The following is an 18,298-nucleotide window of genomic DNA, read 5'->3' as shown; positions in this document are numbered from 1 at the left end:
GGTGACAGAGGTCTTCCTAAGATGTTTTGGTAATAGAAGCAGGCAGCACTCTTCAAATCGACTGAAAAAACACCACCTGAAGGCAAGAATAGATTTGACCCAGAATAATTAAAACTCCTCTGGATGGGGTCTCAAATCCCCTGCATTTCTCATGGTGCCCTACTTCTGATGCCTCCGAGGCTGCCCTGGGTTAAAAGGCAGTGATGGGGCTGGTCAGCATGACAATCCCCATCCAAATTAACCTGTAAAACATGGAGGCATGGTTGATTGACCCCCAGGAGCTGTTTCTTTCTTTTGCCCAGGAACAACAGCTGTCCTTTGTCATGCCAGAAAACCAGCCGGGCTCTGGTTTGTGTGGGTTGCACTAAGGCACGAGAATTCAAATGGACAGTCCAGAAGGCTGACAGTACTTTTTTTCCAGCGCAAACACTTTCTCACCAGGACACCAGTTTTGCTCAGATGCAGCCAAAGGAAAATGCTTTTTAAAATAAGGATGGATCCACCACAGCACCAATGAGCTCAGGGTTTTGTTTCTGGGCCCGACAACAGAAATCACTGAAATGCTCATGGCTTCAAAGAGATTCATAGGAAATCTTCTAAGGCCAAATTCATAAAGTAGTTACCTGTCCCCAGTGTGCTGCATGGAGGAAAACCAGAACTACACATAAAAATAGTGCATTTGTATGTGTTTGTACTTGGTGCATTCTCTCTAGTTCCCTTTTATATCAGAGATCCTCTAACAGAGCAATGGCTAGCAAAAGTCTAATTTTATTTCCTCTGAATAACTCCAGACTTCAAACATCTGCAGTCTCTTTTTTGGCTTGCAAGAAACATTTAAACCATTGCTAAGACCTGGTCTTCTGTTCTTACACTACAAATGAAGCAAGAAACTTGTTTAACGTACCAGAGAGCTTAACTAAATACGCTGCAATGTTTGCATTCACAGTACTTGGTTTAACACATAGAAAACCCATTTTATCGTGTTGCCAGATAGTTCAGTGATTGTCCTAAGTGAACTGGCAGGAAAGCTACACAGATGAAAATACACAACAGTGGGATCCTGTGAGATTTACACTACACGGATCTCAGTCCCAAACCTGGGGAACCTGCTGGCAAAATTAAACTAATGTGCAGATTAGCTTGGAAGCTTGGACTCAGTTTCACCAAAATATTAGTCGCAAAGACCTCAATCCCTTTGCAGCACGTAAGACTGAGAGCAGGTGCCCTGCCTTTCCAAGGAAAACTCATTTCCAATGCAACCATGTCTGTGCTAAATGAACAGAGGACTGTGCCCTCTTCCCACTTCCAGTAGGGTAACATCAGCCTGAATCACCAGAGATATATTTGTGTGAGGAAGCTGATTTTGGAGGAAGCAAGCAAAGTTCAGCAGGTGAGAGTGGGTGGGGAGGCCAACGTGTTGATATTTGCCATCAGACTGGTGCTTGCAGACCAACAATATTCCATTTGCTGCTCCCCACTGAGTGCTGGCAACCTGCAAGACCTCCTGCAGGCTGCTAATTTGTCCCAATTTTGCTGTTTAAGAGACTTCAGAGGCTGGGTGGGACCAGTCACAACCTCAGTTGGGGAACACCTGCTGCTTTACCCAGGTTGGGTGGGACCACTCGCTTAGGAGATCATTCTGCTGTGCCTCTGACAGCTTCCCCGCAAACCTTCTCCTTCCTCCTGCCCCTCCCAAAGAAACAAGACAAAAGTACATCACCACAGGCAGAAGCTGAGAAAAACTCAGCAATTGAAGGGTAATTTGTCAGTAGACTTTGCTCAGTTCCCCCTGAGCTGGCTTGAAAAACGTGCAAGGCTCCTTGACATGTGACACCAACCATCAACTGCAGTGAAGCCAGATAGACTTCACCCAAAACTGTAAACCATCTTACCAGCATTCCTAGCCTTGCCATTTGTCCAAGAAAACTGAAATAGTCAACAGAAATATGCCACAGATGTAGTAGAAATTGGAAGATGCACAGCTCAAATCAGTCCCCTCCCAGACAAATGGATGAAGACATCAGTAGTTGGTCACAGCATCAATGGCTGCAGCAAACTTTGGATCAGGCCTCAAACCTCCATGTGGTCACACCATTGCAACAAATGGGTCTTGTCTGGCTTGAGGAGCACTCAGGAAAATGCCATTTTAAGGCAGCTTTATCACATGCCATCCAGCTGCACTGTCAGATTCCCTTCATGTTGTCTCTGCACTCACTTATCATCCAGATAATTCTTGGCTCTAGAAATGCAGGTCTCACTCTAGGTGTTCCTCTGACAGCTGTACTGTCTTCATGGAAAATGTTCACTTTGAATGGGTGCAAATGAGGCTCTACTGGCAAACTGACACCAGAGGGAGCTGGTATGCAGGCCTGTATATAGAATCATAGAATCTTTAAGGTTGGAAAAGACCCTTAAGATCATCAAGTCCAACCATTAAACTATCACTGCCAAGTCCACCACTAAACCATATCCTCAAGCACCACATCTACCCCTCTTTTAAATACCTCCAGGGATGGAGACTCAACCACCTCCCTGGGCAGCCTGGTCCAATGCCTGAAAACCCTTTCGGTGAAGAAGTTTTTCCTAATATTCAACCTAAACTTCCCCTGGTGCAGCTTGAGGCCATTTCCTCTCCTCCTATCTCTTGTTACTAGGGGGAAGAGACTGACCCCCACCTAGCTGCAACCTCCTTTCAGGTAGTTGTACAGAGCACTAAGGTCTCCCCTCAGCCTCCTCTTCTCCAGGCTAAACAATCCCAGCTCCCTCTGCCGCTCCTCATAAGGCTTGTTCTCTAGACCCTTCACCAGCTTTGTTGCCCTTCTTTGGACATGCTCCAGCACCCCAATGTCGTTCTCGTAGTGAGGGGCCTAAAAGTGAGCACAGTACTCAAGGTGCGGTCTCACCAGTGCCGAGTACAGGAGCACTGTCACCTCCCTGGTCCTGCTGGCCACACTATTGCTGATAGAAGCCAGGATGCCATTGGCCTTCTTGGCCACCTGAGCACACTGCTGGCTCATGTTCAGCCAGCTGTCAACCAACACACCCAGGTCCTTTTCCTCCAGGCAGCTCTCCAGCCACTCCTCCCCAAGCCTGTAGCGTTGCATGGAGTTGTTGTGACCGAAGTGCAGGACCTGGCACTTGGCCTTGTTGAATCTCATACCATTGGCTCTGGCCCAACGATCCAGCCTGTTCAGGTCCCTCTGTAGGGCTTTCCCCTCATCTACTAAGCAGGTCACCTTATCATAGAAGGAGACCAGGTTAGTGAGGCAGGACCTCCCTTTCATAAACCTATGCTGGCTGAGCCCGATCCCCTTATTGTCCCACATGTGCTGCATAATGGCATTCAAGAAGATCTGCTCCATGACCTTTCCTGGCACCGAGGCCAGGCTGATGGCTTGTAGCCATCTATTGCAGCTCTCCAGTTGTGTGAGTCATCCCACCATGTTTCTGTGACGGCGACCACACCATAGCTTCCCTGGAGCGTGATGGTTTCCAGCTCCTCGTGTTTATTGCCCATGCTGCGTGCATTAGTATAAATGCACTTAAGTTGAGCTATTGATCTCATTTCCAACACAGGCATGCCACCCCTAGGCTCATACCTAGCAAGCCTGGTTTTATCCCCTTCCCCCTTTATATCTAGTTTAAAGCTCTCTCAATGAGGCCTGCTAACTCCTGAGCCAGAATCCTTTTCCCCTTTTGCAACAGGTGAACCCGATCTGTCTCCGGTAGGCCTGGGCCATGTAAACTGCCCCATGATCAAAAGAAACCAGAATTCCACTGCTGGCACCAGCCTCTGAGCAACATGTTAATGAGATGGGGCTTCCTGTTCCTTTCCGTATGTCTCCCGGCTACGGATGGGATGGAGGAGAACATTACCTGTGCTCCTGATCCTTCAAGTAATCGCCCCAGTTCTGTAAAGTCCCTTTTGATTATCTTTGCACGTCTCTCAGCAACCTCATCACTGCCAACCTGAACAACCACTAGCGGATAATAATCGGATCCTTTTACTAGCCTAGGGAGCTTCCTGATAATGTCTCTTGCCCTTGCCCCAGGGAGGCAGCAGACTTCCCTGTGGTATGGGTCCAGTCGGCATAACCGACCCTTTGTTCCCCTCAGAAGGGAGTCGCCTACGACACTTACCCTTCTTTTTTTCTTACCAGTGGCCATTCAATGCATGGGGGTGACTGGTTCCCTCTAGTCAATGCCTTTGGTGGATCACTGTCTGTATCTTCATCCTCCTGGCCCTCAGGTTCCAGAACCTCATACCTATTGTGTAAGGGCACCTGAGGGGGCGAAGCTGGCCGGGAGAAGATTCCCCTACTGCGCTGTGCAGGGATCTGCATCCATCCTCCGTCCCTTGGGTCCCCTCCCTCTGCCTGGCGGCATGAGGGCAGGGGAGCCACTCCTTCTCTTGATGCTTCTATCTGGTGCACTTGTCTCAGGGATGGTAGGGAGTGGCTCCACCAGTCTATGTCCCTCTCGCATTCCCTGATACTCCTCAGTCTTGCAACTTCTTCTTTCAGCTCTGCCACTGTGCTGAGCAGATCCTCCACCTGCTCACACCAAACACAGGTCCTGTCTCAGGAGCCCTCCATGACTGGAGCAAGGCTCTGGCACTCCCTGCAGCCAGAGGCCTGGGTGGCTGCATGTTTTAGTGAGAGTTCTGTCTGTGTCACCACATGCCTTCTGGTGATAGCTCTTGTCCGAGTGGAGACCAAGTCTTTTCTGGGAGAGCCTAGACCACGAGAGGAGCTCGCCAGCTGCATGCTCGCCCTGCCTGTGTGAACACATTCCTTATGCAGTTTTAGGTGGTCATCTTGAAAATGATAGATTATGAGGAAGGGTCACTTCCATCTCTTTAAAGTTGACTTGCATGGGAACACTCCAAAATCATGGGAAATGAAAACCATCCTTCAGTTTTTCTCACAGTCCTCAGCAACAAGAAGAGAAAAGTAAGCAGAGGCCACAGGGGAAAATGCTTTCCTATGCTTAAGTGACCTAAGACCCAGGAGCACCACTTCAGAACGTCACTGGGATGTCGGTGTCATCAGGGGTCAGGACTGCCCCACACCATCCCTTGCTCCTCAATGTTCTTTAACTTATGTTAAACAAGAGCCGGGTGCCTTTGGCTGATTAAAAGGAGGCCTGAGACTCAACATCATTTCAAAAGGTGATTTGACTTCAAAGCGTTTGGAGTGATGACAGATAAGATTCTGCAAAAGACCTAAACCAGGACTACTTGTGACAGCTTTAGTACTCTATGGCTGATACCTCTACCATCCCAAGGACTGAGAACAGCTGTGTTACAGGCTCAAGCATCCTCCTTAATCACCCACACCAGCAAAGTGTTGGCACACCCCATAGCCTGGCTTCAGCCTGTGCCCTCTCCCAGACAATACCTACACTGCACGTTCCTGAGAAGCCAAAGGGGAAACCCACCTTGTTTTGGCAGGTAAGAGAGTTTAGAAGTATGGACACAGTCAGTGTTAGACCATTCAGCCTATGGGCAACAGGATGAACCCTGGAATGCCACACTTACTAGACAGGAGGGAGCCTGTGATGTTGCTCAGTCCTACCATGGATCTAAGCATCTATCTGGCTGGTGCTTACCTGCCATGCATTTAAACCAGTCTTGTAAACCAATCTTGCAGATTCTGAGTGATACTTGCCCCTTGGGATGGGGGAGGGGGAAGAAAACATCCAAAATGAGGCAAGGACAAGACAGGGAACATCATTCCCACACAAAGCTCCTTCAGTAATAGGGCTAATGCATTGCTCAAGACATCCTCTCTGGAGTCCCACATAACAGTGCAGCTCACATGCCTCGGGGAAGGTCAGCAAAGACAGATGCGGATGGCAGCATGCAATCAAGGAAAATTGTTTAACCCTAGAGTCATTTCAATCTGTAGCTGGCTGGCTATGTTACCGGAGCCTGACCCGATGTTCTCGGCCCTGCAAGTGTATTGCTTAATGGTAAGGAGCTCGTGAGACTCATGCCTTTTCATTATAATATCTTAACAGAAAATATAATGATGATGATGATGATGATGATAATAATAATAATAATAATAATGCATTGATTTTTCTTTTCCAGGAAAAATTCCTGAGTGGCTGGCCATTAGGTTTAAATCAATAGCACCTTGATTGCCAGTGCATTTTGATGCATAGCTGAAACAAGGTCAATTGCTGTCTAGGGAGACTGAAAAACAGTTGAGGTACCCAGAGATTCTTCATCAATAAAAAGACAGGATTAAGAGCGTTGTCAGCCACAAATGAAATTTCACATCCTCATGGATAAAAGAGAGCCTCCCCTGGGTTTTTCTCTTTCCAACCACTGGCTGGCAGGAGTTAAATCAGATTTCCAAGGCCTTTGTAACCTGCTGCTACCTTGGTGTTGGTGGGAGACTTAGACTAATGCTGGGCTTCATTTCACCTAGTGCAGACTCCCGAGGATGTTTTCTGGGAGAAATTAATTGCAGTTATGCAAGGTGCACAGGACCAGTGGTCTTAGTCTCCCTTTGGAGTAACAATACCCCTGTAAAATACAGGGGAGACCCTCTCAGCTTAATACAAACCTTCAGATGAATGAAGCAGGTGAGATGAGTCTCCCAGGTTCAGATACAGGAGCAACAGACAGTGGCAGATGGCCATGAGTGATGCTTAGGGGCAAAAGGCAGCAGGTGCTTATGCAGTGGCTCAGAGCCTGTATCCTGCCTGCAGGGACTCCTTGGAGGTGGATTTAGTGACCATCCTTTCATTAAGGGCTTTCACTGACCTGACCCAGACCAGGCTCACATGTCTACAACTCACAGGCAGGTCATAAAATTAAGATTGCCCCAGTTTCCAGGTCGAACTGGAGCCTGGAAGACCCCAGATGGCAGCTTGACTGAGCAGACAACCTCTGATAGACAACCTGAGGCAGCTGGAGAATGCCTTCTCTGCAGACAGCCAACATTCAAAGCAAAAAAGAGCCACTCTCATTACCTAGGACTGCAGTGAGGTTTCAGAATGATGCTGACAGGAAAATGAAACTCATTAGAGCCCTTTAAAAAAAAGAGCTGCTCAGTGTGCTCCAAGATGCAGAGTTAATTTAACTGGTTTGATTCAGGTTTCATTTGTCTTCACACAGTTTGAATTTCTCCCCACAAATCCCTCACTGGTACTCAGGCTGACCAGAAATAATTCCACATTTTCAGACTTGAGGCTGGAACAAGAAGGGAAAACTAAGTTCAAGCTATTGACAAATAGTAGATCAAACATAAATCTAATTTTCACCTTGGGGTTTAGACATTTTTATCCAGGTCTCTGGTAGTAAAAGTGAACCCATTAATTACTATAACCTTCATTCTTTCCAACTTCTTGAATTTCTTTTTTTCCTCTCTCTTTCTTATTTTAATAAGCTGCAACCAGTGCCAAGATATTTAGTCTGCAATGCTGTGGAGTATGAAGCTATCACTTGTATTACAGCAGAGCCCAGCTAAGGTAGCTGCAATGAGAGCTACGCTCTGCTGGGTGTTCTGCGGACTCCTGCTATGATGACAGTGGCTGACAAACTAATTAAGCAAGGGGTGTGAGACAGAGAAATGCAAGCTGTGGAGAGGGCAAGGAGAGAACAGCTAAATGCTGTGCCACAGGCTCTGGCAGACAAGGAGAAGAAGCCAGCTCTGCTACTGCCCACCATCCCAAAGCACCTTTGCTCTTGCTGCTGACCTCCCTGCCTCCATTGGACTCTCCCCTTTGCACAGCTCTGGCACAGCATCAGGGTGTTTCAGCCTTCTGGAGATCCCTGTCAGGTACCAGAAGTCCTGTGTGAACAAGCAATTCAGTTAACTCCGAAATACCAGGGTACCTTTGCAAAGCCCCAGCCCTTTCCTCACAACAGATTAGAAAGATATTAATCCAGGCAGATCAGACATTACCAGCCCAAAGGCCTGGTTTATTGGCAGGAAAACTTGGGAGATGAAGGCAAGCCATGGTGAGGCTGAAGGCAGAGTCCCCATCTACTATCAAGGCTTATGGCTGTATCCACTGCCATTCCCTGCAGATCGTGCAGAGCATCAGCCAGGAGAAAGGGCTCAAAGAGCTCATGAGCCTCTGCATGGGGGTCTTGGATATAAAGGGAAATCTTGTCCCCATGAAGACAGTCCAGCATTGGGAAAAGTTGCCCAGGGAGGTTGTGCAGTCTCTGTCCTTGAGGTTTTTAAGACCCAACTGGATGAAGATCTGAGAAACCTGGTGTGACCCCAGAGTTGATCCTGCTTTGAGCATGAGATTGGGCTAGAGACCTCCTGAGGTTCCTTCAACTTGAGCTACCCCATGATCCAAATCTCTCTGCTCCTAACAGATTCCCACCTGTCTCCCATGCTCCCAACAAAACATTCACTGTTCCCACATCCTTCTGCCAACACCTCAGTGACTCTAAACCTAATGCCAGCATGGCAAGAAGGGACAATAATCACCCTTTGCAGGGCTGTGCCACCAGCAGGAATTAATGGAGCCTCACAACTACCAGACTGAACAAAATGCAGCTGGGTTTGATGCTGGTTCCCACACTGCCAGCACAAAGAAAGCAGAAGGGAGAAAGCTTTCTTAAAGAGCAGGCAAGCCAAGTGGTGAGAGCTGCAGCCTGATAAAAACTGCATTGTGAGAGGTTTGGAGGCTGCAGGTTTCCTGGTTTAAGCTTTCAGGTAGGAGGGAGTTTTTAATGCTTAATGCAATAGGCTTCCACATGGTTTAAGGTATTTCAAACATCTAGAAATTGCAACACATAAGGACCTTTTGCTTGAGAGAAACCACAGGCAATGTATGGACCTGGAGAGCTGATTACAAAGTAAAATATTTAAGGAAAGGAAGGAAAAAAACATTTCCCACTTGTATTTTTCTTCTTTGATTTAGCTGGGCTCATTAAAATAGGTTTTGTTTTAACGGAACACTGCTATTTCAGCAGCTGAAATTCCTCTTGACCTATTAAGTAAACTACAGGGAGTTTCATAAGGCAATGCAACTAACTCACACTGGGAGAATTAGGAATGCATGCATTAGTGATAGCTAAATGTTTAATTGCTAACAGTGGAAGTAAAAAGACCTCCATGCTATTTTAGTTTTACCAAGGTGCAGCAAATCCACTGTGAGACATGGGCCTGTCCTGCCCTGAAAAGGATGGACTTGGGAGTACAGTGAAATGCCCAAGGTCACATCAGACACAGTAGCAGAGATACTGGAAATAAAATCCAGGTCTCTTGATTGCCTGTCCAGAGGTATATTTAAATGTGGAAACAATTACCATATGCATATTAGATCTGCCCAAATAACTGATTGCTTGATTCAGTAGCTGAACCAAAAAACAGTGGGGACAAAGGAGAAATTACCTTGTGTTGACCTATAGCATAATATGTTATCCCTGCAATGAAACATTTCCTTTTGAGCAGATGGAAGCACTTTGTCTGAGCCAAAATGAAACGTAATTTTTCATTTATTTATTTTTCATTGAACAAACTGGCTTTTAGTTCAATTTACCTCTAGTTGCCTCCAATAAAAAAATGACACTTTCAGGCTCTTCTAGCAATCCTCCTTCCTGACTAATTTTGATAGACTCTACTCTTCCTTGAGTTCAGTCCAAATTCACAACTTCATTCACCTGACAACAAAACTGCACTTTCCAGTTAATAAATAACTGACCTGAATAACAGCACCTGTCTGTAACGGTAATAACCCTGCCTGATGTAGAAGGCACCAGTATAAAAACACCTTGCCATCTGCACAACTTACAGCAATTACTTTGCAAAGCAAAAGCAGTCAAAAATCAGCCTCCATGCCTTTTAAAATGAGAATTCATTTTGCCAGTGCAATCTTGTTCTCACCAACAAGGAGAGACTGGTGGGGAATGTGAAACTCAAGGGCAGCCTTGGCTGCGATGACCACGAAATGGTGGAGTTTGAGCTCCTTAGGGCAGCGAGAAGGGCACACAGCAAGCTCTCTACCCTGGACTTCAGGGGAGCAGACTCTGGCCTCCTTGGGGATCTCCTTGGGAGAGTGGGAGGGTACTACAGGAAGTACTGTAGAGGGAAGATGGGCCCAAGAAAGCTGGTTAACATTCATTGATTACCTTCTCCAAGCTCAGGAGTGAGGCATCCCAAAAAAAGAGGAAGTCAGGCAAAAATGCCGGGAGGCCTGCATGGATGAACAACGAACTCCCAGACAAACTCAAACACAACAAGGAAGCCTACAGAGCATGGGAAAAAAGACAGGTAGCCTGGGAGGAATACAGAGAAATTGTCCAAGCAGCCAGGAATCAGGTTAGGAAAGCTAAAGCCCTGATAGAATTAAATCTGGCCAGGAACATCAAGGGCAACAAGAAAAGCTTCCATAGGTACATCAGTGATAAAAGGAAGATTAGACAAAATGTGGGTGCTCACCAGAAGGAAACAGGAGACCTGCTTACCCAGGATATGGAGAAGGCAGCAACATTTTTGCCCCAGTCTTCACCAGCAAGTGCTCAAGCCACAGCACCCAAGTCACAGAAGGCGAAGGCAGGGACTGGGAGAAGCAATAACTGCCCACTGTTAGAGAAGATCGGGTTCAAGACCATCTAAGGAACCTGAAGGTGCACAAGTCCATGAGACCTAATGAGATGTATCTGCAGGTCCTGAGGGAACTGACAAATGAAATTGCTAAGCCACTATCCATCATATTTGAAAAGTTGTGGCAGTCTGGTAAAGTTCCCCCTGAGTGGAAAAGGGGAAATATAAATCCTATTTTTAAAAAGGAAAAAAAGGAAGACCCGTGGAACTACAGGCCAGTCAGTCTCACCTCTGTGCCTGGCAAGATCATGGAGCAGATCCTCCTGGAAATTATGCTAAGGCACATAGAAAATAAGGAGGTGATTAGTGACAGTCAACATGGCTCCACTAATGGCAAATGGTGCCTGACAAATTTGGTGGCCTTCTACAATACAGTTACAGAGTTGGTGGATAAGGGAAGAGCAACTGACACCACCTACCTGGACTTGTGCAAAAGCATTTGACACTGTCCCACACAACATCCTTGTCTCTAAATTGGAAAGACATGGATTTGATGGGTGGACCACTCCATGGATAAGGAATTGGCTGGATGGTCATACTCAAAGAGTTGCGGTCAATGGCTCGATGTCCAAGTAGACACCAGCAATGAGTGGCATTCCTCAGGGGTCGGTATTAGGACTGGCGCTGTTTAACATCTTTGTGGTGACATGGACAGAGGCATTGAGTGCACCCTCAGCAAGTTTGCCAACAACACCAAGCTGTGTGCTGTGGTTGATACACTGGAGGGAAGGGATGTCATCCAGAGGGACTTTGACAGGCTTGAGAGGTGGGCCTGTGCAAACCTCATGAAGTTCAACAAGGCCAGGTGCAAGGTCCTGCACACGGATCAAGGCAATCACAAGCACAAATACAGGCTGGGCAGAGAATGCCTCAGGGCAGCCCTGAGGAGGAGGATTTGGGGATGTTGGTTGATGAGAAGCTCGACATGACCCAGCAATGTGCACTAGCAGCCCAGAAAGCCAACCATATCCTAGGTTGCCTCAAAGAAGGACATGGACCTATTGGAGCGAGTCCAGAGGAGGGCCACAAAGATGATCAGAGGGCTGGAGCACCTCTCCTACGAGGACAGGCTGAGAGAGCTGGGGTTGTACAGCCTGGAGAAGAGAAGGCTCTGAGGAGACCTTATAGCAGCCTTCCAGGCCTGAAGGGGGCCTACAAGAAAGCTGGAGAGGGACTTTTTACAAGGGCATATGGTGACAGGACAAGGGGTAATGGTTTTAAAGTGAAAGACGGTAGATTTAGATTAGATATCAGGAAGAAATTATTCCTGAGGGTGGTGAGGCACTGAAACAGGTTGCCCAGAGAAGCTGTGGATGCCCCATCCGTAGAAGAGTTCCAGGTCAGCTCGGATGGGTCTTTGAGCAACCTGGTCTAGTGGAAGGTGTCCCTGACCATGGCAGGGGGATTGTAACTAGATGATCTTTAACGTCCTTTCCAATCCAAACCACTCTATGATTCTATAAACTGGGGAAAGCTCGGCGTTGGAAAGCTATTATCAGCCACCTAACTGCATCTGGACACAAGAATGCTATGAATCAGCCTTGACCAAGTGGCTGGTGAGCTCAGTGGAAACCTATAAAACACCTGGATCCTGTCCTAACTCTGCATCTCCAACATGAGCAAAACCTTCTGAGCACATGCCCAACACATGCTTCTCTCACGCTTTCTCCTTCTCTCCTGGTTGCAAATATGTACCCTCCATTCTAAGCCTGGCTATCCAGTAGCACAGACAGACAGCAAAGGATGCTTTCAGACCGGCTTGGGTCCTCCGCAGCACTGCTGTTCAGAGGGTCCCCAATACTGCAGAGCAGGACCATTTGACAACTCCAAATATATCCAACCTCATCATAACCTTCTGAGCCCCCTGCCCCCATTTTGAACTGGAGAGATTGAGTCATGAGGAATGGTTGTTGCATTAAAAGACATACCTCTCCCAACAGAAGTCTAAGCTTACATTTCTTCTCCCTCCATCCATCCCAAAAAGCTGTTCTGTAAAACTCTCTGATTATGTCCAGCACAATAAAACTAACCTTCATGACATAATAGAGAGACACATAATGAAATAGCTCAGGTCACTACTTTCAGCAGTGTAGTCAGGCTGGAAGGATGTTTGCCAATTCAAAGAGCAGAAAATTGTGCTGCCTTTCACTTTTGAAGCAAGTGAATACAGGTGTTCCCTGGGGTGTATAATTGCATCCTTAATTGTTCAGAGTGCCCTCACTGAGAGAAACTTCTTCTAAAGTGAGTCCCGTGAGTCTCCTGAATGGAGTGGAGAGCACTCCTAGCCTCTGTCCAAGAGCTGCTCCAGCTTCTGGGGAAAACGACTCAGACCCACACTTTTCATGCCAAGTTTGGGGCCAGAACTATTGCTCTTGTGGATTTAACCATGACCCATGTTTCGCAGAGTGAAAATTTACACAAAGCTGAACTGCTTGCTTCGCTGCATCTTTACTTGATAGCAAGCCACATTCTCAGGTGAAAAGATGCAATGCCTCAGTCTCCTTGGTCCCTATGCCACAGGGTCTGGATAGTTTCTGAAAGTCAATCTAATTTTAAAGGTCTGCGATCGACTAAGTTACCACCAAAGCCCCCTGCCCAATTTTAGGATGCTTGTGTTGCAACAGAATTAAAATTCTCCAGCTTAGAAGCAGCTTCCTGATGCTTTGCCCTGTAGAAACTCGCAGCAAGGCAGAGTCCCTGCTGCACCCAACAGAGCATCTAAATGAATCCCGAGAAGCTCACTCAGGAATATCAACAGGACAGCATCACCTGGCCCTCTTGGTCTGCCTGCAGGCTGACTCCAGTGCCTCCCTTTGACCTAAAATCCCTGTCTAACTGTGTCTGTAACCAGGCTGGCCCACAGACAAAAACACCCAGATGTGGCTCCAGGACTGGCCCTACTAACTCACTCAAGTCTCATTTCTGATAGGCAGCAAAGCCCCCACAAAGCCTGGTTCTTGCGTACACCCTGCTTATGCAGCTCTACTCACATTTCCACATTGCATGCAGAAAGCAAAGCAGGACAAGACGCTTGCCTCACACTTGTTCTGCATTAAACACACCAATGCTACGCTCTAGGCTGGGATTTGAGATATTCCTGAAGCGGGAATGATAACTAAAGAGAGGACACAACAGGAAGACAGGCCGGTGGTGCAGACTTGGTGCAAAATGAAGGTTTCCGTACCTCCTGCCCCAAGCAAAGCACCTCAAGGTTGTAAGTCACTTTGCTGGAAAAACGATTCTGTGATACTGTAAAATTGCTAGTGCCAGTTCATCAGGGTGAGGATGATTAGATTAAGCAGCCAGTGCTGGGGCAATAAAATCAGCCTTGCTTCATCAGGCTCTAGAAGAATTGCAGAGCCAAGAATACGCTGTGGGACAAAAGCTTTACAGAGCAAGTGATTTAGACATAGCGAGCCTGGTAGCTGGAGGCATATAGGGCAGCAGTGAAACACTGAAAAGCAGCATCAGTGGGCGTAAACTGACCTTTATAGACCTTTCTTAACCCCATACTCATTCCTCTCTGCAGCAATCAGAGTTGAAATTAATAACAGGGCCCATTAGACTCGGGGCATTGCCAGAGCCCAGAGAAAAATCCTATAACCTATTCCCTCTGGGAGAAGACGGGCATAGGACCTAGGAGATTTCTGTATGGGAGGCACAGGCATTTGGCTGGCAGCAAATCAACTCAACATTGCCTCCATGATCTTGTAAGCCCCATGCAGTGGGGAGAAGGGAGATGGTTTTGTTGCAGAGAGCACAAGAATAAGAGCTGGAAGGTGGGCAGGTGGCGTGGGGACATCACGCGTTGGGAGAGGAGTGGATCAGCCACTGCGTGTAGCAAGCAGCTGCTGTGGGAAGTGTCCTGAAGAAGCATGATGAGCACAGCTGTCCTGCAGGACCTGACACCAGGATGGATGTCTTGTGGGACCTCGGATGGGCAGGTCCTCCCTCAAGGGGCTGATTATGCCATGATTGTCTTCCAAATAAATTATCCATTTACAAGCACCATTTCAGAGATCATCTTTCTCCCTGGGGATTTTTAAGGGATTTTTGTCCTCCCTGCGGATTTTTAAGGGTCTGAGCACTCAATAGAAGCACATAAACCCCATTAAACCTCCGCTCAAATTATGCCAACTTGATGTGAACAGTCAGTTCATTCTTCTCGTGCCTCAGTGAACTAGCCTCAGAGTTTAAGGACAGAAATACAGCACGGATTTGGATGGATAGTTAATGAGGGAACTTTATACATTCAGGTTTTATATAGATACATATAAACAGATACATGTCTACAGGGATGCCATGTGTAAAACTGGGAGTGCTAAAGGCATGCATGGACTCACACCGCTCATGTACTGCACCACTATTTTAAAATGCAGTCTTTGCTGATGCAATGAAAACAAACAGAGCTTGTCACTCTTCCACTATTATGATACCAAATTCAAAGCACAAAATCTTTTGATTCCTAGGTGCTACAGGTTGGACCAGCACTACCTGAATCCCCAGGGTCACAGAAATTTACATCTGAAGAGGAGCATTTTGCTGTGATCTCATTGTTCAAAGTAGTTTCCAACTTTTACTGGAGAAAGAGTATTCAGAAACATTTGATTTTATAGCCAGAGGATGCCAATTCAGACTTAAGCAGGTACACGCTCACACACATGTACAGACATTATTCACATTTGTCAAAGCAAAAAACACTGAACACCCAGAATATTTCCCTCCTGTTTACACCTCTGCAATTCTTTTCCATCTTTTTTCCCCAATGGCACTGTACAAACAATAACCTGTAAAAAGTCGGGGCTTTGAAGTGAAGAAAACAAAATCTGGATGCCCCAATATGTAATCTGCAATCTTAATAACCACATAGGCAGTATTAAAAACTCTCCCAGACAGAAACATTTATAACTGTCTGCAGATATGGATTTACAGTAGAGAGAAAGACAAAAAACCTTATCCAACTCTGTTGCACCTTTCTTTAATACTATCCTCAGAAGTGATAACATTTTAAATCCAGAAAGCAGCCTTCATCAAGTTAGATGTGTTGTGGTGGTGCCTATGTACACCAGTACTGCATTACATCTGCATTTGTATAACCAAGAGCCTTCCTGTGCGTGTGAGATTTATTCCAGAGCATGTGGCACCAGTGGTGTGAGATGCCTGCTTGCCCACTTAATAAAAAGAGCTTCATTTAATTTCTACAAATACATTTATCCTACATACACCCTGGCATGACCTGTAGCTACCAAACTGCCAATAAAATGTCACCTTGGCCAGTAAAATCAGAAGTGGCTTATTCTTTGGAACGAGGTAATTTGGAACTAATATGGAGAGCATCCAAATGCAGCTACTTTGAAGATGATAGCTCATTAACTATAATTAAGAGCAACTCATTTAAATACATGAATGTAGAAAAGCGCATTCTCTGCTCTGACTGCATTTTATAATACACAACAATCCCCCTGAAAGTACCAGTTAACTCATCTTCTTGGGTTTGAGAATATCAAAGCATCTTTTAATTGTTGTTAATGCCCTGTTTACGAGGGATTAATGTCTAATTATTTGTGATTTGAATATTTAATCTCCCTGGAAAGTTTAGATCTTTTTTTTTTTTGGCTTTTTTCTGTCATGACACACCGAGGCTGCAGCCTCCCCTCCAGTTATTTTGAAGACACAGTTCAACAGATTGCTCTCCAGCGCAACTCCTGCCACTAGGTAGCTCCATATTCTTATGGGGGGGGCAAAACCCATTACCACCGCCAGTCCCACATCCTTTGCGCCTCTCCTCCTGTAGCGCACTCTGGACCAGCAAGTGCTACCAGTCCTGTTGCAGGAAGGCTTGTACTCCTGCAGTGCCAGTTCCAGAAAGGTCTTGATGCATTTGCCAGCCTCTTCCTACTGAGGGGTTCTCCTTGATCCCTTGTGGGATACTTCAGTAATATCCAACCCAGGAGAATAGGGCAGGCATGGGGGATTTACCCAAGGTCACCCCTCTCTGCCACTGAATAGCAGGGACCACTCCTGTCTTCTCACCTTAACCATCCCTCTCCCCAACTTAGCTGCCACTGCCCACAATCTGAAGGATGTGAAGGAAAACAAATTCAATCCAGCGCCTCTTGAGCAGGGTGGTGAGGGGAGAGGGCAGCTGTGGCTGCAAGGAGCCCAGCCTCCCTGCCGCCTGCCCCCCAGCTCAGGCTCTGCCCCGGAGCCTGCCCGGGGCCGTGCACCCCCGCAGAGCTCCTCTCCCCCTTCACGGGGCAGAGGCTGCCCCGGACTAGCAGGGTGGGCGGGTGCGGCGAGGGAAAGATGCTGTGCCACAGTGAGCTGGAGGGAATTCCTTCTAGGGAAGGGGAGGGAAAAGAAGGACCCCCCGCACCGTTTTCCTTCCAGTGCTCCCAGTCCAAACCTTGCCACGGCACTAGAAAAACCTGATTCCTCCCCTGACCCCCGCCAGGCGCGCCGTGCAAGACCGGGCATGCTAATTTCGGCTCTCGGCGGGGCACTGGGGAAGCACCGCTGCCTGGCGGGGTAAGGATCCCGGCTGCCCCGGCCCGGGGGCGGCCCCAAGTCCCTGCGCTCCCCAGGGCTCCCCCCGGAGACTCTCCGCCACGGCGGCTGCGGGAGCCGCGGTGGCCCCCGCCCCCGCCCCATGCCCGGCGGCCCCGGTCCGGAGGATGCGGGGGGAGGGAGGGGGATGCGAGGGGGTCGAATTTGGTGCATGGCTCTCCAGAGGGGATGGGGAGGGGGGTCACTCACCTCCCTGCAAGGTGACCAGCAGCGCGATGCTCCCGCCGGGGGCTGCAGGAGGTGCGGCGGTGCTCCCGGGCCGGCGGCGGCTCAGCGCCCGGGCGCGGCGCCTGGCAGCATCCCGACGGCGGGGGGCGGCGGGGACCGGGCAGGGCGAGCGGCCGGCGGGGCTGCGCCGCCTGCACCGCCTGGCTGCACTGTGCGCTCAACTCGCGGGGAGGAGGAGGAGGAGGAGGAAGAGGAGGAGGGAAAGAGGGAGGGAGGAAGGCAGGAGAACCAGCCCTACGTGGCAGCGCGGCCAACTTTCCTCCTGCAGCAGGAGCAGCCTCACATGCCCTGGTGTGTACCCCGTCCCCGGGGGTGGGGTACAGGAAAATCCTCCTCCTTCTGCTCCCCATCTCCTCCTCCTCCGCCCTGGGCCTTCCTCCTAGCCAGGGGGTCTCCGCCGCTCCCCACCCACCGGAGCTCAGAGCCCCTTCAGAGGGCACAGGTTTCTCTCGCCGCCCCCTCCCGGGCGGCCCCCACACCTTGCAGGGGCGCCCGGGACCGCTCCCCCAGCCACGCAGGCACCTGCGAGCAAGGAGCTTGGCACATCAACTCCCCAAGGCGACGGGGAAGCTCCAGCAGGTCTGAAGAACTTTATTTTATTCGTGCGTTTTATTTTTTAGCATAGTGACAAGCATGCTGGGCTGCATGCTGCAGCACTGAGGGGTTGTTCCCTGCTTTCTGAATAACCGTACATAGTACAGGTAGGCAGGGTTCATTTATTCCTCTCCCCATCCCTAGCAGGCCTGCTAGCCAAGTCATTTGCCTAAAAGCTTCTCTGTCACCGCTTCTTTTTAGATGCTTCAACATCTATGGCTTAGAAGATACGCTGTTGGAAGATAACATGCCCAGTTCAGATCACTGCTTTCCTTTGCCGCTACAGGGAGAGAGACACGGGGCCTTGCAGCCCCGGTATGTTTTTGTTT

The 18,298-nt window shown here is 48.3% G+C and overlaps 1 protein-coding gene across 1 annotated transcript in view; it reads right to left on the bottom strand.

Moving 5' to 3' along the window:
• The window catches only part of SYNDIG1 (synapse differentiation inducing 1), an 88,088-nt gene extending 70,570 nt beyond the window's left edge, over positions 1 to 17,518 (bottom strand). The window contains exon 1 of the mRNA XM_064446504.1: positions 17,337 to 17,518. The gene's annotated coding sequence lies outside the window, so the exon portion shown is untranslated. The remainder of the gene's footprint in view (positions 1 to 17,336) is intronic.
• Between the last annotated feature and the right edge of the window lie 780 nt (positions 17,519 to 18,298).

The sequence above is a fragment of the Phalacrocorax carbo genome, chromosome 3 (genome assembly GCF_963921805.1).
Source record: "Phalacrocorax carbo chromosome 3, bPhaCar2.1, whole genome shotgun sequence".
Classification (NCBI taxonomy): domain Eukaryota; kingdom Metazoa; phylum Chordata; class Aves; order Suliformes; family Phalacrocoracidae; genus Phalacrocorax; species Phalacrocorax carbo.
Note: the sequence above shows the minus strand (reverse complement) of the source record. Positions and strands in the feature narration are given on the sequence as shown.